General features: G+C 42.5%; 1 protein-coding gene across 2 annotated transcripts in view; it reads right to left on the minus strand.

Moving 5' to 3' along the window:
• BLM (BLM RecQ like helicase) overlaps positions 1-24,329 on the minus strand; it is a 112,329-nt gene extending 88,000 nt beyond the window's left edge. Inside the window, exons 1-2 of one of the 2 annotated variants that reach the window (XR_011648483.1) lie at positions 24,219-24,319; positions 22,479-22,546 (exon numbers count right to left, since the gene is read on the minus strand). The gene's annotated coding sequence lies outside the window, so the exon portion shown is untranslated. Of the gene's footprint in view, positions 1-22,478; positions 22,547-24,218 lie in introns of both variants that reach the window. The other variant, XM_023584952.3, reaches the window with a different exon arrangement.
• Positions 24,330-24,752: the final 423 nt, after the last annotated feature.

Consider the following 24,752-nt stretch of genomic DNA (forward strand, 5'->3'; position numbering starts at 1 on the left):
TAGCTATAATAAAAAGGACAAATGGTAAAGAGGATGTGGTGAAACTGAGCTCTCATACATTGCTGATGGAAATGGAAAATGGTATAACTGCTTTGGAAAACAGTCTGGCAGTACCTCAAAAGGCTTACACATAAGAGTTACCATATGACCCCAAAATTCCAATTCTAGGTATATATCCAAAAGAAATATAACATGCATTCAAATAAATACTTAAACATGAATGTTCATAGGGGCACTGTTATAATAGTAAAAAAAAAAAAGTAGAAATAACCCACATGTCCATCAACTGATGAATGGATAAATAAAATGTGCTATATCCATACAATGGAACATTTACCTGCTAATAAAAAGAAATGAAGTTCTGATACATGCTACAACATGGATGATACCTGAAAACATAATGCTCACTGAAACACACTAGTCATAAAGGACCACATATTGTATGGAATCATGTATATGCTATATCCAGAACAGACAAATATTTAGTGACACAAAGTAGATTAGTGGTTACCTAGGGATTGGGGGTGGGGAATGCAGGGGCTGAGAGGATGACAGCAAAGGGGTATAGGTTTCTCTTTGGGCTGATGAAAGTGTTCTAAAATTGAGTGTGGTGATGGTTAGACAACTCTACGTCTCCACTAAAAGCCAATGTTCATTCATGTTAAATGGGTGAATTTGATGGTACATAAATAATATATCAATAAAGCTGATGTACAAAAAAAATTAAGAGAAAATAAGGACATTTTTTAACTACAAAAACCAATAGTTTTCTACCAGCAGACTCTCAATAACTTAAATGCTAAAGGATAAAAAGTGAAACTAGATGGAAGACCTCAGACAATAGGTGGAACAAAGCACAAAGAAAGTAATAAATTGTAATACAGTTAAATACATGCAAACCTACCTGCAAAAAACAACCAAAATAATGTCTTGTGTGGTTGGGAAAAAAAAGTTAAAATATCGAGCAATAATGCATAAATCAGAGAGTAGGTAAAAAGAGTTAATGTATTCCACAGTCTTTCAGTGTGTGAGAAGAGGGTAAAGGTATTATTAATTTTAGACTTTGACAAGATAAATATTCATGTTATAATTTCTAGGATAACTACTAAAGAATAAAAACAGAGTGTGTAACTTAAAATATAGTAGAAGGGGAAAATGAAACTTTTTTTCTTAAAAGAAAACCTTACCTAAAAGAAAGCTATAAAAACGTATTTATATATTTCTTTATACATAAAGAGAGTTATATAAAAAAGATACAGAAAAACAGACTAAGTCTTTAGTGGAAGCACAGGACTCTTTCTTCTCCCGGAAAAAGAGCTAGAGGACAAGCAGAAATGGCCTGAAAACATGTTCTGGGGTTTAGGACACCAAGGGAAGGTTGGACACTGCCCAAAAAAGAAAGGGTCAAAGAAAAAGAATCTTGACGTCAAAACTGGGAGTTAAAGCTGCAGATGCAGCTGCTGGTGCCCTCCCCCACATCACAGACAACTCTGAATTCTCAGACCTTAGGGCAGGTGTATACAAAGGCGGCTGCAGGGATCCATAGGGATCTACCTTCCCAGGAAACAGGAGAGAGGGACACAGCCTAAGGCTGACCCAGTTTTTCACCTACAAATTTGGTCTGCTGGGTCCCATGAGCCCTTCCAGGCTGGGTGGGGGCTGCACCATTATTTGCCCTGGGAGAGCCCACAGGGAACTAAAGAGGTCAGACCCTCTCAAACACACTCCCTAGTGACCAGGACTGGTTGTTAAGGACACAGAGGGAAGTGGAATTATTTCATAATCAGGAAAGGAGAGGAAGCTTCCAGCAAAGGTTGGAGAACAACCTCTGAGGAAGTTTGAATCACAAGGCTCTTAGCTTCCAGGCAGGATTCACACTCCGACCAGGCTCTGAAATGGAAGGCTGGCAGAAAAGTGCCATCTGCTGGCTGACCAAGGAAATGTGTGTATGGAAATAAAAGTATAAAAAAGAGGCTTTTTCCAGTCTTTACAGCCTCCCTCCTCAAGCCCTTGGAAGTGGATCTGCAACCTACTAGTGGGTCCAGGGTCCAGAGTCAAGCAACTAACAAGGACAACTGTAAAGGCCCAGAAGTTGAACCAAGAATCAAAGAACAGCAGTAACACACAGCCTCCCACCACTAAAGCCTTACGAAAGAGAAATTGAGCATCTGAGTAAACTCACCATCATAATCTAATACCTAGACATCAGCAAAAAGTTAAAAGCACATAAGAAAATGGAAGAAATGGCCCAAGCAAAGGAATATATCAAAGCCCCAGAAGAGACAAAGGATTTGACACAACTAATCAATGGGATTCATACTAATTTCTAAAATCAAATTAATGATGGGACGCAGACTTGGCCCAGTGGTTAGGGCATCCGCCTACCACATGGGAGGTCCACGGTTCAAACCCCAGGCCTCCTTGACCCGTGTGGAGCTGGCCCACGTGCAATGCTGATGCGTGCAAGGAGTGCCATGCCACACAGGGGTGTCCCTGCGTAGGGGAGCCCCACACACAAGGAGTGCACCCCATAAGGAGAGCCGCCCAGCATGAAAGAAAGTGCAGCCTGCCCAAGAATGACACCACACACACGGAGAGCTGACACAAGATGACACAACAAAAAGAAACACAGATTCCCATGCCACTGACAATAACAGAAGCGGACAAAGAAGAACACGCAGCAAATAGACACAGAGAACAGACAACTGGGGCGGGCGGGGGGAAGGGGAGAGAAATAAATAAAATAAATCTTAATAAAAATCAAATTAATGAATTGAAAGACAACAAGGCTAAAGAGATAAAGGACATCAAGAAGACACTGAGCGGGTATAAAGAAGAATCTGAAAATGTAAACAGAAAAGTAACAGAGCTCATGGGAAAGAAAGATACCATAGGTGAGATTAAAAACACATTAGAGGGAAGCAGACTTAGCCCAGTGGTTAGAGCATCTGTCTACCACATGGGAGGTCCGCGGTTGAAACCCCGGGCCTCCTTGACCCGTGTGGAGCTGGCCCACGTGCAGTGCTGATGCGTGCAATGAGTGCCCTGCCACACGGGGGTGTCCCCGGGCAGGGGAGCCCCACATGCAAGGAGTGTACCCCGTAAGGAGAGTTGCCCAGCGTGAAAGAAAGTTCAGCTTGCCCAGGAGTGGTGCCGCGGAGAGCTGACACAACAAGATGATGCAATAAAAAAGAGACACAGATTCCCGTGCCGCTGACAATAACAGAAGTGGACAAAGAAGAACACGCAGCAAATAGACACAGAGAACAAACAACAGGGGCAGGGGGGAAGGGGAGAGAAATAAATAAATAAATCTTTAAAAAAAACACACATTAGAGGCATACAACAGCAGACTCGAAATGGTAGAAGAATAAATTATACAGAAGACAGCTAAAATTGGAAAAAAAACAATGGAAAACATTGAGCAGGGGCTCAGGGAGTTGAATGATAACATGAAATGCAACAATATACATGTCATGGGAGCCCAGAAGGAGAAAAGAAGGGAAAAGGCAGAAAGGGTATTTGAGGAAACAATGGCTGAAAATTTCCCAACTCTCACAAAAGAAATGAACTCACATGTATAAGAAGTACAGTGTATCCAATCAGAATAAATCCAAATAGACCGACCCCAAGACACATACTACTCAGAACATCAAACTTCCAAGATAGAGAAAATTTTGAGAGCAGCAAAGGAGAAGCAAATATACAAGGGATGCCCAGTAAGAGGTAGTGTGGATTTCTCATCAGAAACCATAGAGGCAAGAAGAGAGTAATATGATACAATTAGGTTACTGAAATAGAAAAATTGCCAGCTCAGAATTCATTTTCCAGCAAAACTGTCCTTCATATATGAAGGTGAGTTTAAAATAGTCACAAACAAAAACTAAGAGATTTTGTGAAAAAGAATCTGGCTTTGCAGGGAATATTAAAAACATCCTTACAGCCCAAAAGAAAAAGACAAGAGAGAGAGGCTTAGAGGAGAGTACAGAATTTGAGAATAGTAGAAAGGGTAACCAAAAGAGTTAAAAGACAGATGAAAATAAGATATGACATATGAAAACCAAAGAATAAAATGGTGAAAGTAAATAATGCACTTACGGTAATATCATTGAATGTGAATGGTTTAAACTCCCCAATCAAAAGATACTGGCTGACTAAATAGATGAAAAACCATGAGCCATCCATATGTTGCCTACAAGACACTCACCTTAGATTAAGAATAAAAACTGGCTGGAAGTGAAAGTTTGAAAAAAGATACTCCATGCAAACAGTAACCAAAAAACATAGGGGTAACTGTACAAACATCAGACAAAACAGACTTCAAATGCAAAAAAATGATAAGTGATACAGAAGGCCATTATATATTAATAAAAGGGACAATCAACCAGGAAGAAATAACAGCCATACATACCTATGCACCTAACCAGGTTGTCCTAAAATACATGAGGTACACTGGCAAAACTGAAGGAAGAAACAGACATCTCTATAATAATCATTGGAGACTACAACACACCACTCACATCATTAGATAGAACAGTGAGACAGAAGATCAACAAGGAAACAGAGAACTTAAGATAAATGAGCTAGACCTAACAGACATATACAGAATGTTGCATCCCAAATCAGTGGGTTACACATTCTTCTCAAGTGCTCATTGATCTTTCTCTGGATAGACCACTGGTTAAGTCACAAGAAAGGTCTCAATGAAAACAAAAAGACTGAAATTATACAAATCACCTACTCAGATCATAATGGAATAGAACTGGAAACCAATAATAGAATGAAAGGGGAAATTTTGCAAATATGTGGAAGCTGAACAACACACTCCTAAATGATCAGTGGGTCATGAAAAAACTATAAGTGAAATCAGTAAATATACTTAGGTGAATGAAAACAAGAACACAACTTATCAAAACTTATGGGATACAGTGAAGGCAGCGTGAGAGGGAAATTTATAGCCCTAAACACCTATATTTAAAAAGAGAGCTAAAATTAAATATCTAACTGAACTGGAGAAACTAGAAACAAACAAACAAAGAAACAAAACAGCAAACCATTCCCAAAGCAAGCAGAAGGAAAGAAATAATAAAGATTAGAGCAGAAGTAAATGAAATTGAGAAAAAAAATCAACAAACCCTTAGCTAGACTAACAAAAAAGGAGAGACAATGCAAATAAATAAAATCAGAAATGAAAGAGGAAGTTACACCTGACCTCACAGAAATAAAAAAGATCATAAGAGGATATTATGAGAAATTGTATGCCAACAAACTAGAAAACATAGATGAAATGGATAAATTCTTAGAAAGGCACAACCCAGTGACACCACCAAGAAATGCAAGACCTTAAACTAACAGAGTTTAAAGAGATTGAATATGTCATCAAAATCTCCCAACAAGATGGCTTCACAGATGAATTCTACCAAATATTTCGAGAAGAATTAACACCAATCCTGTTTAAACTCTTCCAAAAAACTGAAGAGGAGGGAAAATTATCCAACCTATTTTATTTTATTTTTTTAACATTTATTTTATTTCTCTCCCCTTCCCCCCCATTGTCTGCTCTCTGTGTCCATTTGCTGCCAATACATTTTATGAAATCAGCATCACCCTAAAACCAAAGCCAGATAAAGACACTATAAGAAAAAATTACAGGGCGGCAGACTTGGCCCAGTGGTTAGAGCGTCCGTCTACCATATGGGAGGTCCGCAATTCAAACCCCGGGCCTCCTTGACCCATGTGGAGCTGGCCCATGTGCAGTGCTGATGCGCACAAGGAGTGCTGTGCCACGCAGGGGTGTCCCCCATGTAGGGGAGCCCCACGCGCAGGGAGTGTGCCCCATAAGGAAAGCCACCCAGCATGAAAGAAAGTGCAGCCTGCCTAAGAATGGTGCCGCCCACACGGAGAGCTGACACAACAAGATGACGCAACAAAAAGAAACACAGATTCCCGTGCCGCTGACAACAACAGAAGCGGACAAAGAAGATGACACAGCAAACAGACACAGAGAACAGACAACCCGGGTGGGGGGGAGGGGAGAGAAATAAATAAATAAATAAATCTTTAAAAAAAAATTACAGACCAATCTCTCTAATGAACATAGATGCAAAAATTCTCAACAAAATACTTCCAAATAGAATATAGCAGCATATCAAAAAACTTAAACACCATGAATAAGTGGGATTTATTCCTGGTATATAAGGGTGGTTCAACATAAGAAAATGGGTTAACATAATATACCACATTAACAATTGAAGGAAAAAACCCACATGATCATCTCAATCAATGCAGAAAATGCATTCAACAAAATCCAGCATCTTTTCTTGATAAAAACACTTAAAAATATAGGAATAAAAGGAAAGTTTCTCAGTACGGTAAAGGGCATTTATGAAAAACCCACACCCAACATTGTATTCAATGGGGAAAGGATGAAAGCATTTCCCCTAAGATTGGGAACAAAATAAGGATGTCCACTGTCACCACTGTTATTCAGCATTGTGCTAGAAGTTCTAGCTAGGGCAATTAGACAAGGGAAAAAAAGGCATCCAAATAAGAAAAGAGGAAGTAAAATTCTCACTACTTGCAGATGACGTGATCGCATATTTAGAAAATTCTGAAATGTCTACAACAAAGCTACTTGAACTAATAAATTCAGCAAAGTAGCAGGATACAAGATCAACACACAAAAATCAACAATGTCTCTGCACAGAGGAGTCGTCTATGATCACGGTATTGAAAGCCAGGCCTTGAGACCTTTGTGAGAAGGATGTTTATTACAGCCAGCTAGGCCCGGCAGACTTGAGTCCAAAAACCGAACCCCAAGCCAGTCTTTTAAGATGCTTTTATACAGAGAGCATGGGAGGGGTGGGGTTAAGAAGCGTTTAGTGCAAAAGGTTTAAGTTTAGGTTTGTTGGGGCTTAGGGGCTTTCCAGAAACTAGGTAAGCCTGAATACACACACACAGCCCATATCATTCTTGAATACACACACAACCCATATCATTCCCCCCTTTGATTCCTGCTTAGATTCATTAAACTTCGGCATCACTGTCTTCAGAGTCCTCCTAGACTGGACGGTATGTATACAGGGCCATGAGGTGGGCGGCTGTTTGTGTTTTTACCACACTATTTATTTGGGTACATGCCCTGTTTATGATGAGGGGGAGGAGGCAAGGAAGTATGGTGCATCCTCCTATGAGGAAGGCAACTATCCCCACTATAAGTCTGAAATTTCCTGCTATTGACTGCCACCACCTGAAGAGACTACCTGGATTCCAACCATTCCAAGTTCGCACTGGAACATGGGCAACCTTTACCATTTTGTTTGCAATCTCTTCGATAACTTTTCCAGTGCTGTCTAGCTTGAGGTAGCAGTTAGAAAGGTTGAATTTTCCACAGACCCCTCCTTCAGTTGCCAAAAGGAAGTCTAGGGTGAGGCAGTTTTGGTAGATGGCATTCCTGAATTTGGTTTGTTGCTGGGCTAGCAAGGTTAGAGAATGGGCAGTTACATTAGTTATTGTTTCTACTATTGCTTGCAGGTGGATGATACGGTTTAGCACGTAAATGGGGGTATGGTAGCCCCACACACCGTCATTTATTTGCCCATATGGCTGGCCCATAATACTGGATTATATGTTTGGGGGGCCATTCATTATCTGTCCAAGAGGTAACAGCACTTTTTTCCCTTTTCATTTCCTGGTACACTGGTTGGCTTAACATTTCTCCCTCCTTTAAGGGAATTAGGAAGAAGGAAAGCTTTATTGTACCAAGCATGCACGTGCCACACCAGTTTTAGGGAAGCTCTCGGAATGCAACCTTCCCACAAATCCAGTACAGACTGTTTGGGCGGTAAAGGGGCCTCTTGCAGTGGAGTTCCATACTGCAATTAATTTGGGGAAAAGTATGGTTTATGAGAATGAGGTTAGATTCATTCCACTTTCCCCAGGGTTCCGTTCTGTTGGTGGTGTGATTTTGAAATTATCCCCCTGTACATGTTAGGTTTCTGACAGGTATAGAGGAGTTTAGGCATACCCTTGAAGTGCAATGTCTTCCTATGACAGAAGTTTGCAGGGGCCACACACCATCTTGAAGGACTATTCTCTACTTTCCCAGGGCCATTGGTCTCCCATATTAGTGTCTCCACATACATAGCATAAGGAGACATTTAGGGTTGCTCTTATAGTTTTGGCTAAGCTTATGAAGAGGTTTTTTTCCCACCTGTGGAATGGAAAAGGGCTTTTCTATCTCTTCATAAAAGGAGTGGAACACAGAGTGGGCTTTACTTGTGAGTGAGTGTTCCTGTACTCGACCCAGATATAGACTCCTGGGTCTACTCCTTTACCATAAATGAGAAGTCCCATCTGAATTCCCTTCCTTGAGTTTGGCGGAGGTTTTTAGGATGGTAGGGTTTAAGGGGTTACACTGTCCGAGGGAGCAGTTGGGTGGTGATGTTCCTTGACTGAGGGTGGCTTTATGCCTTTTGCTGAGCATGTACCAGCCATCCCCGTTTGGGTGCCAGGTTGCCCACATGACACAGGTCCAGTAAGGGCAAAAGAGCTGGCTTAGCATTTGACAAGTTTATTTGATTTCTCGGGAACAGGTACTGTTCAGATGACACAAATAGTTATTGCTATAAGTATACTCTTGTTTCCAGCTGAGCCCTCCACAATTGCTCCATTTACCAGAGTTTATGGCTTGACAGGTATTGAACAGGAGGGACACTTGTTGGTTTGGGCTAGTGACTGGGGTAGAATTAAGCAGCATCCCATATTGACTAGACACTCTTACTTTCCACTAACAGGAGACCACTGGGGCCTTGGGGTCAAAGCAGGTTATTTGGCCAGATATGTTACAGACACTATAAAGACTTCTTGAAACTGGCAGGTGGTAGTATGGCCCTTACAGGTGTAATGGCTATGATATATTAATGTATTATTGACATGGGCCCCTGTTCACACCTGTTGGATACATAGTCCACACTCTGTGGCATCAACCCAGGACCAAGGGAGGGTCAGGGCCAGAATTAGGGGGAGTAGGCAATGGGACATTTTTAACCAAGACTGGACTGGACTCCTGATTTTCAGTTATATGTAGACCAATCAGTTTCCAGGGTGTGACTGGAGCAGGGCTCAGCATCTTGTCCTTTCACAAGATGAGTTTGGTTGAGTTGTGGTTATCCGGAACACAAGTCCAAGACTCTGGGGCAGCTCGTTTGACCCAGCTTATGGTATATCCATGGGGTGATTTCTACCACCTTAACTGTAGTAGGGATAGACAAAATGAAAAGATAGGGTCCTCACCATCGAGAGGTTAGCGGGGCTGATTTCCAGTCTTTGACTCAGACTGCATCTCCTGGTTGGTACAGGTATACAAAGCTGCTTAGGCTAATGCCATCCCTTTCTTGGACACAGTGATGTAGTTTCGTAGGGTTTTTCCTAAGATGATCATTTGCTAAGCTATTGATAAGCTCCCTCTTTCTCTGAGGCCCCTTCTATATTTCGGATTAAGGGGGCAGGGGCCTCCCAAAGAGAATTTCATAAGGGGTTAGGCCCAGCTGTTGGCCTGGGCTGGCTTGAACTTGGAGGAGGGCACTTGGGAGCACTTGCACCCATGTTAGTCCAGTTTTTGGCAGATTTTGGCAATATAAGTCTTTATTGTGCAGTTCATTTGCTCTACTTTTCCTGAGCTTTGAGGATGGTAAGCAGAGTACAGTTTCCACTGGATGCGCAAGTGCTTCGGCAATCTTTTGGGTCATCTCAGAAACGAAGGTGGGTCCGTTGTCAGAGTGAACTGAGAAGGGTAGCCCATAGCGAGGGATGATTTCCTGAGCAGAACTTTGGTCACTTCCTCAGCCTTCTTGGTTCAAGTGGGAAAGGTCTCCATCCAGCTGGAAAAGGTACAAATGAAGACTAGGAGATATTTGTAGCCTCCAGATAGTGGCATTTTGGTGAAATCAACTATTAGATCTTCAAGAGGCAGGCTGCTGATTCGCTGGATTCCTGGGGCTCCCCTGGGTCTTTGGCGAGAGTTATTTTTGCATGTCACACACTGCTGGCATATGGCATAGGTGATAGCAGCCAGACCTGGGATGTAGAAGAATCTTTCCAATGCTTCTCTAAGATGAGTTTTTCCTAAGTGTGAGCCTTCATGGTAGACTTTTACTGTGGTTGCAGCTATCTGAGGCACAACTATTCTGGGATCGGGCAGTGTCTACCATCTGTATGTTCCCTGGGTTCCACCCTCGGCCAGCATCCATTCTTTTTCAGCTTGAGTGTATTGCAGTTGCCAGTGATTTAGGGATTGGGGAACAAGGGCAGGTTGTGTATACTGAAGGTTCTGTAATTTATAGGTTGAGGGATGAAGGCAGCAATTAGGCCTTCGGTCAGTCTCTTCGCATGTTGCTTTCTTTTCCTTGACATCTGCCCTTCGGTTTCCTTGGGCCACCGGACCATGGCCTGTCTGGTGTCCTTTACAGTGAATCACAGCCACTTCAGCAGGTTCTCAAACTACTGCCAGCAGTTCAAGAATTTGGGTGCCGTGTTTAATGTCTTTACCACCCAAATTGATGAGTCCCTTTTGTTTATTTATACAAGGTTCCATGTGTGTGCAAGGTTAGGAAGGCATATCTGGAGTCTAAATAGATGTTGACCCTGGCTCCAGCTGCAAGTAGTAGGGCCTGGGTGAGGGCGATGAGTTTAGCCTTTTGTGCTGAGCTGTTGTCTGGGAGATGCTGGGCTTCTACTGTTGACTCAGAGGTTACTACGGCATAGCCCACCTGTCGGTCATTCTCTTGGACAAAGCTACTCCCATCTGTAAAGAATTTCATGTCAAGGTTGGACAATGTCTGGTCCTGAAGGTCCAGCCTGCTGGAATACATTTCTTGCAATGTTTCAATACAGCTGTGGGTAGGAGTTCCCAACTCGACAGGCAGGAGAGCAGCAGGGTTCAGGGTTTTCACAAGTTCCAGTTGAATGGATGGGTTTTCACATAGTAAGGTTTGGTATTTGACCAGGCAGTTGTTGGTGAGCCAGTGTGTTCCTTTGGTTTCTAAGATTATAACCACTGCGTGTGGAACTCAGACAATCAGAGGTTGTCCAAGAGTTAATTTCATGGCCTCCATTGTTAGCATTGCTGCAGCAGCTACAGCTTGTAGGCATGAGGGCATCCTTGGGCTACAGGGTCCAATTGTTTGCACAGGTAGGCTACAGGTCTTTGCCAGGAACCCAGGTACTGAGTGAGTACCCCTACTGTGATGCCCTGGCAATTATGGATGTAGAGGTAGAATGGTTAAGATCTGCAAGCCCAAGGCTCGGTACTTCCATTAGGGCCTGCTTGAGAGCGGTGAAGGTGGTTTTCTGTGGGCTCTCTCAGACCACGGGTTCATGATCTCCCCTCTTTGTGGCCTCATATAGAGGGTGTGTGAGGACTCCAAAATTAGGGATCCAAAGGTGGCAGAATCCGGCTGCTCTAAGGAATTCTTGTAGCTTTCAGCAAGTGCTAGGCTCAGGGAGGCTGCAGATTGCCTTTTTTCTTTCGGGTCCCAATTTGTAGAGCCCCTGTGCTATCCTGTAACCCAGATATCTGACTTGAGGCAGGCACATTTGGGCCTTCCTTTCGGACACTCATTAACCCTTTTGTTGCAGATGCTTTAAGAAAGCATGGGTTCCACTGGCACAGTCTTGGTAGGTGGGACTTCCGAGGATGAGATCATCTACATATTGGAGAAGGAAACAATTATGGCTTTTCAGTTCAAAGGACTTAAGGTCATTGGCCAGGGCATGTCCAAAAATAGCGGGAACATTTTTGAATCCTTGAGGGAGTCATGTCCAGGTGAGTTGTTGCTTTTCACCGGAGCTCAGATCATCCCATGTAAAGGCGAAGATCAGTTGACTTTGGGGTGCCACCCGAATGCAGAAGAAAGCATCCCTAGGTTCAGGCATGAAAAGTAGGTTGCCAATCAGAGTATTAAGCTGAGGAGAGTGTAAGGGTTGGGGAACACCGGATGTAGGGTCACTACTGCTGAGTTGACCACTCGCAGGTCCTGGACTGGGTGGGTGGTAATCCCCATCGGCCTTGTCTGGGAAGAATGGGGTATTCCATGGGGACTGACATGGCCTTAGTATGCCTTCGTTCAGCTACCTTTGTAAATGTAACTGGATTCTTTCCTGAGCTTCACGTGGAACAGGATATTGCATTATGCTCACTGGGCTGGCAGTGGGCTTTATTTCAATGACAACTGGGGGAATGGCATGTGTCATTGGGTTGGTTTGCCTTTGGGCGCATCTTCAAAGGGGAGCGATATGGGTATAGATTGGCCAGCTTCAGGGAGGCAGAACAGCCTCCATTCTTCCTGCAGAGGGAGGGTTAGCACCACTGTTGGAGGCTTTGATGATCCAAGTGTTAGCATGGATTGGCCCGTGGCATCAAAGGTAATCTGAGCTTGTAGTTTTAGACAGCAGGTTCCAACCAAGGAGGGGGACTGGGCATTTCGGGAGATACAGAAACTCATGTGTGACTTCTGTACCCCCAATGTTACAGGTTCTGGCTTGGAGGAAGGGCCGCTGAGTGCTTTTACCAGTTGCTCCTACGATAGAGGCCTGCCTTTTCGATAATGGCCTGACTGGCCTGGTCACCACAGAGTGTTGGGCTCCAGTGTCAAGCATCACATGTATGGTGCAGCACCCAATTTGGACTCTGACCATGGGCTCCATGGGGCTGAGAGAGTAGGAGCCTGGTCTGTCCTAATAGTCCTCCTCAGAGCCCTCTATTCCTGCCAAGTGCGATGAGGTGATTTGCAGACTTTCCTTCCAAATTTCTGTGAGCCTGGAGTTTAGTTTGCGGCACCTCGTTTGCTTTCCTGGCCAATGTTTTGGCTGCCTTTTTGGAAGCAATGGGGTCGAGTGGTATGTTGGGGCACTCCCGTTTCCAGTGCCCTTCCTCCTTGCAGTACGCACATTGATTTTGTCCTAGGGATGGGTGGCCCCTCCTTGGGGAAGGGGCATCCCAGTCATACTCCTTGACATGGGGTTAGTTCTTTCAACTATTGCTGCTGCAACAAGGTCTGCTTTCTTTTTCATTTTCCGGTTTTCCTTCCTCTTGGTCTCTACATCGGTGGCCACCTCCATGAGCTGGGAAATGTTCATACCGGTGAACCCACGCAAATGTCAGCCTGTGATTGGGTGACAAATGCTGCAGTGACCATTGTTTGGCTCTTGGGAGGGTTGAAGGGTATGTATACATGAAATACCTCACATAACTGCTTGTAGAACTGAGCAGAACTTTCATCAGTTGTCTGCAGGACTTGGGTGGTCTTGGCCATGTTTACTGCCTTTTGGCTCCCAGCCCTGAACCCTATGACTAAGGTCCTGTGGAAGGTTTCTAGTAGGTTGAGCCTGGTTGCGTCATTGGGATCCCATCAGGGGTCCTCATCTGGGAACTGTATGCGGGCATATTGGTCACTGTCCAGGGTTCCCACAGGTGGGTACTCTTTGAGCCAGGTTGGGCTCCTTGTGTGACCTGCATTCTCTCCTCGAAGTGGAGTAAGGTCATGAGGAGCTGTTTGTAGTCAGCCCAGGTGGGCTTGTGGATCTGTATGATGGACTGGAAGAGATCTGTCATGGCCTGAGGCTTCTCCGAGTATGATGGGGTGTGACTTTTCTAGTTAAAGAGGTTGGTGGTAGTGAAGGGTTGGTGCAAGAATGTTCGGTTTCCTCCTTGGACCTGGCCATCGGCACGGTAATAAATTGGAGCTTAGGTTTCACAGAGAGATAGCTGTAAGACGGCCCTCCCTGCTCCACCTGTTTCTGGGGCTCCATATGGTCTGAGTTGTTGTCTTTCAGGGCTCTTTCCTGACTATCGGTGCTTGTGCCTGGGAGGACAACACTATGCTGCCGGGGGACGAGATTGGTGGAAACAGCGGCTGCGGGGGTGATAAGACTGCATTACTTGGAGAAGGCGGCTGCAAGGTGATGAGGCTGCGCTACTCGGAGAAGGCACCTTGTCCTCACTCCTCGGCAATGGCACAGTAGGAGTAACTGCATAAGGTGGCGGGCTTTGACTCACAGTGTCCTGCCAGGTATCAATGTATGAGAACGGGTCAGGGTGCCCTGGTTTTCTAGTCACTATGTCATAGACCTTACGATGATCTGGGGGTCGAAGGTGCCCTCCGGAGGCCAGCCCACGCCAAAAGTTGGCCATTCAAGCTCACAATAGGTTCTGTTTTCCTGGTCAGAACCTTATGCCATATATGTCCCCATGGAATGCTTGGGGAAAGTTTTTCAGCATGCATCCTAGTGGGGTCCTACTTTGTGTGTTTCCCATGTTCCCACCCTGCATCAGGGCTCTGCAACACACTTTCAGTCTTTCACTTTGTCCATCTCTGGCTGCTCCCCTCATGGGGACTTAGAGTGCCTCTTAATATTGCAGGACAGTATAAACCCCCGTCTCAGATGAAGGGCCCTTAACAGAGCTCCTCCACTACTTCTCACCATATGAGGTCGCTATGGAACCACAGACTGGGACTCCGCACTCACCCCACAAAGGTTCTTTGCATCTCACACGTTCAAAATTCTCAGTCACATGTACACAACCACCCTCTTTCCCTTCCTTTTCTCAGACCTGGAGAAGACAGTTTCCTCCCCTCCTGGGAGTACTCGGGTCTTCCTGGGAGGTGATCAGGCTCCCCTTCTGCCTTCCAGAGTCAGGCTTTCCCTACACTGTGCCCCTGGGGAACTTACCTGTCGGATGCACGGAGTTCCCCTACTTTGTTCCCAGGGTTTCCTCCAGACCTTTAGGTGTCCCAGTTCCCCGAGAGGGCCTCGGTGGAGTCCCCTACTTTATACTGGACTAAGACAGTCCAGGGGCGCCTTAGGCAGGAGGTTAGCCTGGACCCTCCCGCTCTCCACAGGGGATCCGAGAGGGGCAAGTAAATGTTACCGTCTCAGACTTTCTCAGCAATCCTGGATGAGCCCCCAGAAATGCAGCATTGAGGAGGATTCTATGATCATGGTATTGAAAGCCAGGACTCAAGACTTTCGTGGGAAGGAAGTTTACTACAGCCAGCCGGGCCTAGAGGACTTGAGTCCAAAAACTGAGCCCCAAGCCAGTCTTTTAGGTTGCTTTTATACAGAGAGCATGGGGGGATGGGGTTAAGAAGCGTTTGGCATGAAAGGTTTAAGTTTCGGTTTCTCGGGGCTTGGGGGCTTTCCAGGGACTAGGTAAGCTTGAATACACACACACAGCCCAGATCATTCTTGAATACACATACAGCCCATGTCACCAGTACTGAACAATCTGAGGAGGAAATCCAGGGAAAAATTCCATTGCAATAGCAACAAGAAGATTCAAATACCTAGGAATCAATTTAACCAAAGAAGTACAAGTCCTATATTCAGAACACTACAAAACAATGCTAAAAGAAATCAATGAAGACCTAAACAAACGGAAAGACAACCTGTGTTCATGGATTGGTAGAATAAATACCGTGAAGATGTCAATCCTATCCAAACTGATTTATAGTCAGTGCAATACCAATCAAAATTCCAACAGCCTACTTTAAAGAAATAGAAAAGGCAATTACAAATTTATTTGGAAAGAAAGTGTACTCAAACAGCCAAAAACATTCTAAAAAAAGAAAAGTGATGTGGGAAGAACATATTACAAAGCTACAGTGGTCAAAACAGCATGATATTTGACATAAAGATAGACACAGCGATCAGTAATAGAATTGAGAGTCCAGAAATAATCCCTCACCTCTTTGGTCAACTGGTTTTTGACAAACCAACAAAGCTTATGTTAATGGCACAAAACAGTCTCTTCAACAATTAGTGCTGAGAGAACTGGATATCCACAACCAGAAAAATGAAGGAAATCCCCATCCCACTCCCTACACAAGAACCAACTCAAAATGGATCAAAGACCTAAATATAAAAGCCAGGACCACAAAACTACTAGAAGGAAATGTAGGGAAACAGCTTCAAAATCTTGTGGTAGGTGGTGGTTTCTTAGACCTTACATCCAAAGCATGAGCAACAGGGAAGCGGACTTGGCCCAATGGATAGGGCATCCACCTACCACATGGGAGGTCCAAGGTTCAAACCCTGGGCCTCCTTGACCCGTGTGGAGCTGGTCCACGCACAGTGCTGATGCGCGCAAGGAGTGCTGTGCCACGCAGGGGTGTCCCCTGTGTAGGGGAGCCACACAAAAGGAGTGCGCCCCATAAGGAGAGCCACCCAGTGCAAAAGAAAGCGCAGCCTGCCCAAGAATGGAGCCGCACACAGGGAGCGCTGACACAACAAGATGACGCAACAAAAAGAAACACAGACTCCCGTGCCGCTGACAACAACAGAGGCGGACAAAGAACACGCAGCAAATGGACACAGAGAACAGACAAATTGGGGGACAGGGGAAGAGAAATAAATAAAAAATAAATCTTTAAAAAAAAAAAGCACAAGCAACAAAAGTAAAAACAGATATATGGGACCTCCTCAAAATTAAACACTTGCACCTCAAAGGACTTTGTCAAAAGGATGAAAAGGCACTCAACTCAATGGGAGAAAATATTTGGAAATCACATCTCTGATAAAGGTTTAATATCCATGATATATAAAGAGATGCTACAACTTAGCAATAAAAAGACAAACAACCCGATTAAGAATGGGCAAAAGACTTGAATAGACATCTGTCCATAAAAGAAATACAAATGGCAAAAAAAAAAAAAGAAAAAATGTTCAACATCACTAATGATTAGGGAAACGCAAATCAATGCTATAGTAAGATATCATTTCACAACTATTAGAATGGCCACTATTAAAAAGACAAATAACTACAAGTGTTAGAGAGGATGTGGAGAGTTAGGAACACTTATTCACTGTTGGTGGGAATGTAGAATGGTACAACCACTGTGGAGGATTGTTTGACAGTTCCTAAAGAAGTTGAATATAGAGTTGCCATGTGACCCTGTAATACCACTACTGGGTATATACTCAGAAGAACTGAGAGCAGTGACATGAACAGACGCCTGCACACCAATGCTCATAGTCACATTATTCACGGTTGCCAAAAGATGTAAACAACCTAGGTGTCCATCAGCCAAGGAATGGATAAGTAAATTATGATGCATACCATGATGGAATATTATGCAGCTGTAAGAAGAAATGAAGTCATGAAGCATATGACAACATAGATGAACCTGAAGTACCTTATGCTGAGTGAAGCAAGCCAGACACAAAAGGACAAATACCATAAGATTATGCTATTATGAACTAAATATCTCATGAAGTTAATAACCTGAAATGAGTCACCAGAAAATTAAGGTTGGAGAATAGAAAGCTGAGGGTTAACTAGTACAGAATTGGTAAAAAGGATGTGTGTTAATCTTTGGAAATGAAAAGGCGAAAGCACAACATAATGTTTGTATATAGCTGTGCTATAATAATGGTTAAAAGGGAAAGTCTACAGTCATGTAAATTACTAAAAGGAAAGCTAAAAAATGTAACATGGGACTGTATAACATACTAAAACTTCATGTAAAATATGAATATGGGTAATATTGCATATATGACTGTTTTTCTTTGAAACTGAACAAATGTTAATGTTATGTTAATATCAAACACAGGAAAAAACATTATGTTAAGTTAAAGAAACCATGCACAAAGTACTATATATTGCATTATTCCATATGTATAAAATGTAAATATAAACTTATAAAGATGCAATTATATTAGTGGTTATGTAGGGCTGGAGAAAGACAGACATAGAGAGGTGACAGCTAAGAGATGCGGAGTTTTTCTTTTTGTAGTAATGAAAGTGTTCTAAGATTTTTTGTGGTGATGAATGCACAATATGATTATACTAAAAACCATTATATGCTTTGGATAGATTGTATGGTATGTGAATATATCTCAATAAAACTGCTTTAACATAAAGAAATAAACATGCAAGAATAGCCAGAAATAGCAGCTATGTACAGCAGAGGAAGCACAGACAAATTGAGAGGTGATGAATTTCTGTCACTTTTTTATTATTATTATTATTGAAATAATGAAGGAGTGGATGTGGCTCAAGCAGTTGAGTGCCTGCTGTCCACATGGGACATCCTGGGTTCAGTTCTCAGGGCCTCCTAAAGAAAGAAAAAAAAAAAGACAACGAGCAAAAACCACAAGCAAACAGATGAGGGAGCCATGGGGGGGGGGGGTTGGGGAGGATTAATTATTAGCATGCTCTAATGATGACTGAAGTGATTAATGCACAACTATGTGATTATACCAATTACCACTGATTGTAAACACTGGAGAGACTGCATGCTTTGTTAATATGTATTAATAAAATTGATTTGTTTCAGTTACAGAAAGGTTCAAAATAAGAAGTTAGCTAAAAACACATGCAAATACTCAAAAGAAAGCTGAGATCACCTTATTAATATCAGACAAAACAGATATTATGACAGAAAGCCTTACTAGAAATAAAGAGGTCACTGTATAGTAAATAAGAATTCACTTCACCAGGAGGATATAAATTTGTGTGACCCATAAAATAGCCTCAAAATCATGAAGCAAGACTGACAGAAGTACAAGAAGAAACAGAAAAACAAGTATAGTAGATTTAAAAGTATCTCTCAGTAATTGATAGACTATGTAACAAAAAAAAAACAGTAATGTACAGAAGATTTGAATATCACAAACTTGACCTAACACATATATAGAACACTGAACTAAATAACTACAAAACATACACTCTTTTCAAGAACAGACATTTACAAAAACTGACCAAGAAATGGGTCATAAAACAAGTCTGAACCAATTTCAAAGGACTGTAATCACAGCATGTTCTCAAACCAAATACAATTATGCCAGAAATTAATAATTAGAAAAAATTGTTTAGCATCCATTGATAATACATGCCTGAAGAAATAATACCAGGATTTTCTAACTCCATTGTTCTTTCTACATTTAGTTGTTAGCATTATATTGTAAAGAACTTTTCCTTCTCCCCCACCCCCTTCAGTGTGATTATGTCATTCACTTAAATAGGTTTACTGGTTTATGTTTGGACTTAATTTTAAAGTCTGGCCCATTCTTGTGTACCTAATTTAATGTTTTGAATATATACAATGTTAACATGGATCCAGAAGTCAAAACTACATAAAAAGACTTTTTTCTTCAGAGAACCATCATTCCCACCACATCCCTTACCACCTATGGGTGATTAATTTCATTATTTTGAGATTTATCCCTCCTGTATTTTGCTTTTATGTTTTTAATTATGATAGCAACATATATATATTTCCCATTTTAATTCTTTCAAGTATACAGTTCAGGGATGTTAACTACATTCAATATTGTGCTACCATCACGACTGTCCATTACCAAAATTTTCCATCACCCCAGAAAAGAAATTCTGTACTCCTTAAGCATTAACTCCCTTTTCCCCTCTCCTCCCTCCCTGGTAACCTGAAATCTACACTCTGTCGCGATAAATTTGCATCTTATAACTTCCTTATTTCATATACACAAAGTCAAACAGCATCTGTTCTTTTGTGTCTGGCTTACTTCACTCAGCACAGTATTTTCAAGGTTCATCCATGAATTAGGCTGGTGCAAAAGTAACTGCAGTTTTACATTGTTGAAATTTTGTTTGATATTAGCATACATTCTCAAATAAATGTGGTTATGTTATACATCATTTTAATGTGCATTTCTCACTTTGTTTTTTTGCTAATGACTTGTTACTTGCTGTTCATTTTATATTTATTTTAGACTATGGAAATGTTAGACAAAAGCAAACTTGAGCAATTTTCTTATGAGTTCAAAATGGGTCATAAAGCAGTGGTGACAACTCACAACATCACAACACATTTGGCCCAGGAACTGCTAACGAACGTACAGTGCAGTGGTGTTTCAGTAAGTTTTGCGAAGAACAGTAGAGCCTTGAAGAAGAGAAGCGTAGTGGCCGGCCATCTGAAGTTGACAATGACCAAGAGAGAGCAATCATCGAAGCTGATCCCCTTAAACTACACGAGAAGTTGCTGAAGAACTCAACATTGACCATTCTATGGTCGTTTGGTATTTGAAGCAAATTGGGAAGATGAAAAAGCTTGATAAGTGGGTGCCTCATGAGCTGAGTGAAAATTTTAAAAATCATAATTTTTAAGTGTCATCTTCTCTTATCTCTTATTCTAGTCAACAACAACAAACCATTTCTCAATCAGATTGTGACGCGCGACGAAAAGTGGATTTTATACGACAACTAGCAATGACCAGCTCAGTGGCTGGACCGAGAAGAAGCTCCAAAGCACTTCCCAAAGCCAAATTTGCACCAAAAAAGGTCATGGTCACTGTTTGGTGGTCTGCTCCCAGTCCGATACATTACAGCTTTCTGAATCCCGATGAAACCATTATATCTGAGTTGTATGCTCAGCAAATCGATGAGATGCACCGAAAACTACAATGCCTGCAGCCAGCACTGGTCAACAGAAAGGGGCCAATTTTTTTCCATGACAACTCCCAGTGCAAGTTGTACAACCAACGCTTCAAAAGTTGAGCAAATTGGGCTACGACGTTTTGCCTCATCTGCCATATTCAGCTGACCTCTTGCCAGACGACTACCACTTCTGCAAGCATCTCAACAACTTTTTGCAGGGAAAACGCTTCCACAACCAGAAGGATGCAGAAAATGCTTTCCAAGAGTTCATGGAATCCCAAAGAACAGATTTTTATGCTACGGTAATAAACTCATTTTTCTTTGGCAAAATGTGCTAACTGTAATGGTTCCTATTTTGATTAACGAAGATATGTTTGAGCCTAGCTATAATGATTTAAATTTCACAGTCCAAAACCGCAATTCCTTTTGTACCAACCTAATAGTATAGTAGTATGTATGAGAACTTCATTCCTGTTTAAGGCTGAATAATATTCCACTGTATGTATATTCATATTGTTAATCCATTCATCTGTTGATGGATACTTGGGTTACTTTTACTTTATGGCTATTGTGAATAATTCCATTATGAACCTTGTGTACAGGTATCTTTTCAAGTCCATACTTCCAGTTCTTTGGGGCGTATGAAAACATTGAAATAGACTGTAAGTTTTATAGCAATGATAACTGAACTTAAGGTGGTTACATAAGTGAACATCATTGTTCTCAGGAAATGTACAGGGCAGTAATAAGTGTTCAAGAAGTATGATGAATAAAACCTACACAGAAAAAAAACCAAAACCTACACTGAAGTGTTCAGAAAATGGATTGATAGCTAGATAACTAGGTAAGTAGGTAGGTAGGTAGGAAGAGAAGGAAAGGAAAGAAGGAAGGAAGGGCAAATGTGGCAAATGTTAAAATTGGTGGATCCAGGTATTTGGGGGTAGGTGGGTAGAGGTATGTTAGAGTTCTCTGTATGGGGCTTGTATTATTTTTTAAACTGTCCTGTTAGTTTGAAAGTATTTCAGAAGTTTGAAAATATTTCCTGAAAATACTTTTTAATAAGTAGTTAAACAAAAAAACTAACATCATATAAAGAACACAGAAGTTTCCAAGAAAAAATGATCAGGGACTATAAACACACAATTCACCAGATTATACTGATATTAAATAAACTTATGGGGAAAAAGTTCAAATGCTCTAATAATTAACAGCATGGAGCACCATTTTATATAATATCTATTATATTAAACCAAGAAGGAGAGTGGACTATTGAGATAATTTACAAGATAAATGACAACCATAAAGACTGTATAGCTACGTGGAATAAATTAATATTGAAAACAAACAAAACACTAAATTATTTGTACATTATAATTATAGTTACCTAAGATATCTGCATAGCTTAAAATTTGGAAAGGACACATGAAAAATGGAAATAGCTGAAGTGATTGACAGATAGGATTATGAGTGCAATATTTTTCTGATATTAAGACTATACTTCACTAAGATATAGGAATTTTTTTTTTAGGAATTTTAAAATAGAGTAAAGCCAACAGATCCATGCTGTTCTAAAGAACAAAGTCCATATTTCATAAGTCCACACAAGAACTTTTACTATTTGACTGCAACTTATATTTTTCATTCAGTTAATATTTACCATATGACTACCCTGTGCCAGATATCATGCCAGACCCTGCAGTACAGAGATGCACAAGATATAATTCCAAAGAACTTCTAGGCTAGTGGGAAACAGACACATAAACAAATAAATACAATGCAATGGGGTAAGTTCTATAATAAAAGCTTTTTTTTGTGGCTTCCCAGATGAGGTAAAAACTGAGGAAAATCATAGAGAATCCTTCCAAAGAAAACAGAATTGGATCTTGAGGACAAGTGGAACCTTCCAGGCAGTTCTGAGGTTGTGTGTGAAGAAGGGGTAGTCTATGCACTATTTGGGAAAAGGTAGAGGTAGAGTAAGTAGGTGGCTACAGAGAAAGACTGCTCAAAGACCTCATAGATCATGCTAAGGAGCTTAGACTTTATCCTACAGGCAGTGAAGACTCACCAGGGGCTTTCGACATTAAGTTCCCAGAGTATTTTGCAAGGACTTTCGACCTCTTCGTTCTTTCCTTCCTTTAAAAGAAAAATAAACATGCAAGTTTCCTTTTCATTTTAAATACTTCAGATATACAGAAAAGAACAGACATAATACGATACCCATGTATCCATCAACCAAATTTAAGAATTCCTTTTCTTTTAAAGATATAAACATTTCAGATATATTTAAAATCTCACTCCCCTTATCTCCTTACCTTTCTTTCACCCTCATAGGTAACACTATTCTAACGTAAACATGCGAAAAAAAATAAAAAGTAAAAAAATAAATAAAGTAGGGAGCGGAGGTGGCTCAAGCCAATGGGTACTCCCCCCCAACATGGAAGTCCCAGGTTCAGTTCCAGTGCCTCCTAAAAAGAACACAAGCGCACAACGAATGGACACAGAGAACAGAGAGCGAGTGCAAATGAGGCAGGGAGAATAAATAAAACACTTTAATAAGTAAATAAATAAAGTATAATTTCCCTGGATATTGTTCTTTTACCACATGTAACACTAAGGCCATTGCTCAATTTCCTCACCAGTAAAATGAAGGCAATAGCTACCCTTCCTGGTTACTGTGAGGGTTAGAAATTTTATGTATAAGAAGCCAATCATGGTGAGTGGCACTGAAAAGGACTCAGGGCCTAGAAATTTCATTTCATCCTAGAAGACTAGCAGACTATAATCTACATTCTGAGGGTACATTTTTTAGCAGCCTGGCTTAAAAAAAAACTGTTGGTTCAACTTAATTCAACTTACTATTCTGCGCACAACACTCTCTCCCCCTTCTCTGACCGCTGCTCTCTAACCCTGAATCTCCAGTTACTGCCCCTTGATCATAACAGTGGCTCAAGGAGCTGTCAGTTGCCTGCTCCATTTCATGCCATCAGGTATCCAAAGTTTGTGTGGCCTAAGGGCAGGTGAGGGGTATGGGAGAAAGTCTGATGTTGTGGAAGATGTTTTAGGCGCAGGCAGACCCTACTTCACATCCTTCCTCTATCAATCACAAAATGCCCTTCAACACATACACTGTGCTTCAGATTCTCCATGTCTAAAACGGGGACACTCTCACCTACTTCTCCTGGTAATGATAACAGAACCCTTACTAGGTACCAGGTCCTTTTTGAAGCATTTATTGCATAGATTAACTCGTTTAATGGTAGACCAGACTCCAATATGTAGAAGAGATACTTTTCCCCAAATGACAGAATGAAACTGGGGCCACAGAGCTAGTAGGTCAGAGTCTGGATTTGAACCCAGTCGGTATTAATCACTTCATTTTGCTGGGAATAGTGAAGCTACAACGGTAAGACAATGGGCGCAAAGCGCATGGCAATCAAAAAACAGGAGTCCGGCTCATGATAACGCGAGGGCATAAGAAAGGTACAAGAGTTCCGGTTTCCCTTGGGAGAACAACAGGGCAGTGACAGGCCTGGGCTGGGACCACCCGGTGGCTATTCTGTTAGGCACTGGAGCACAGAGATGAATTAGAACCTAATGGGCCCTAGGCCCCCTGCGCCATCGACGCGCCGTCGACCCAGGTGCAGTTCGGCCCCGGGCCCCCGCCTGGGAAGTACGTCTCCGTTCTCCCCAGGGCTGCTCGCCGGTGGGGCCTCGCTTTCCGGCTCCGAATTGGGCCGCGGGGAACGGGTCGGTGGCGCCGGACTGGCCAAGGCGGGCCCACGGCAAGTCGGCGCGTGCAACTCACCGCTCCTGCAAGACCCGAGCGGGCCGAACCGGGATCCAAACTCCCCGCGCCGCGGCGACAGCACCCGAGGGGCGTGCTAGCTCATTTTCGCGCCGGAAGACGGCGGGCCCCGATTTGCTGCGTCCTAAGAGAGCTGACCAATACCGTCGCCCCTTGGCATCTGTTCCCGCCCCCCGGGCTGCTGGGGCGGGGTCGCCGTACGGTGGGGGGCGGGGCACGTAGTCCCAAAAGCCAATCAAGAGTCGGGAGGGCGGAGGTCACATGATCACAGTTAAGCTCCACAGTAAGTAAATTCTGACTTCGGTTTTGTGTTGTGTTGTGTTTTGTTTTTAGTTTCGGTGAAACCTTTAAATAAAACCGGGATCTGGAAAGCGAGCTATGGCGGAATTGGCAAAGGCAGGCGTTTTTGAAGGGAGCCCGGGACGTGCCAGTTCCCACAGGCCGAGCCTTCGTGCCCGGGTCTGCTGTCCCTGTGACGCTCTACTTCCAGCTACACGGGAATGCGGGCCCTGTAATGCCAGCTCCTAACTTTGA

This window comes from Dasypus novemcinctus, chromosome 3 (assembly GCF_030445035.2).
Source record: "Dasypus novemcinctus isolate mDasNov1 chromosome 3, mDasNov1.1.hap2, whole genome shotgun sequence".
Classification (NCBI taxonomy): Eukaryota; Metazoa; Chordata; class Mammalia; order Cingulata; family Dasypodidae; genus Dasypus; species Dasypus novemcinctus.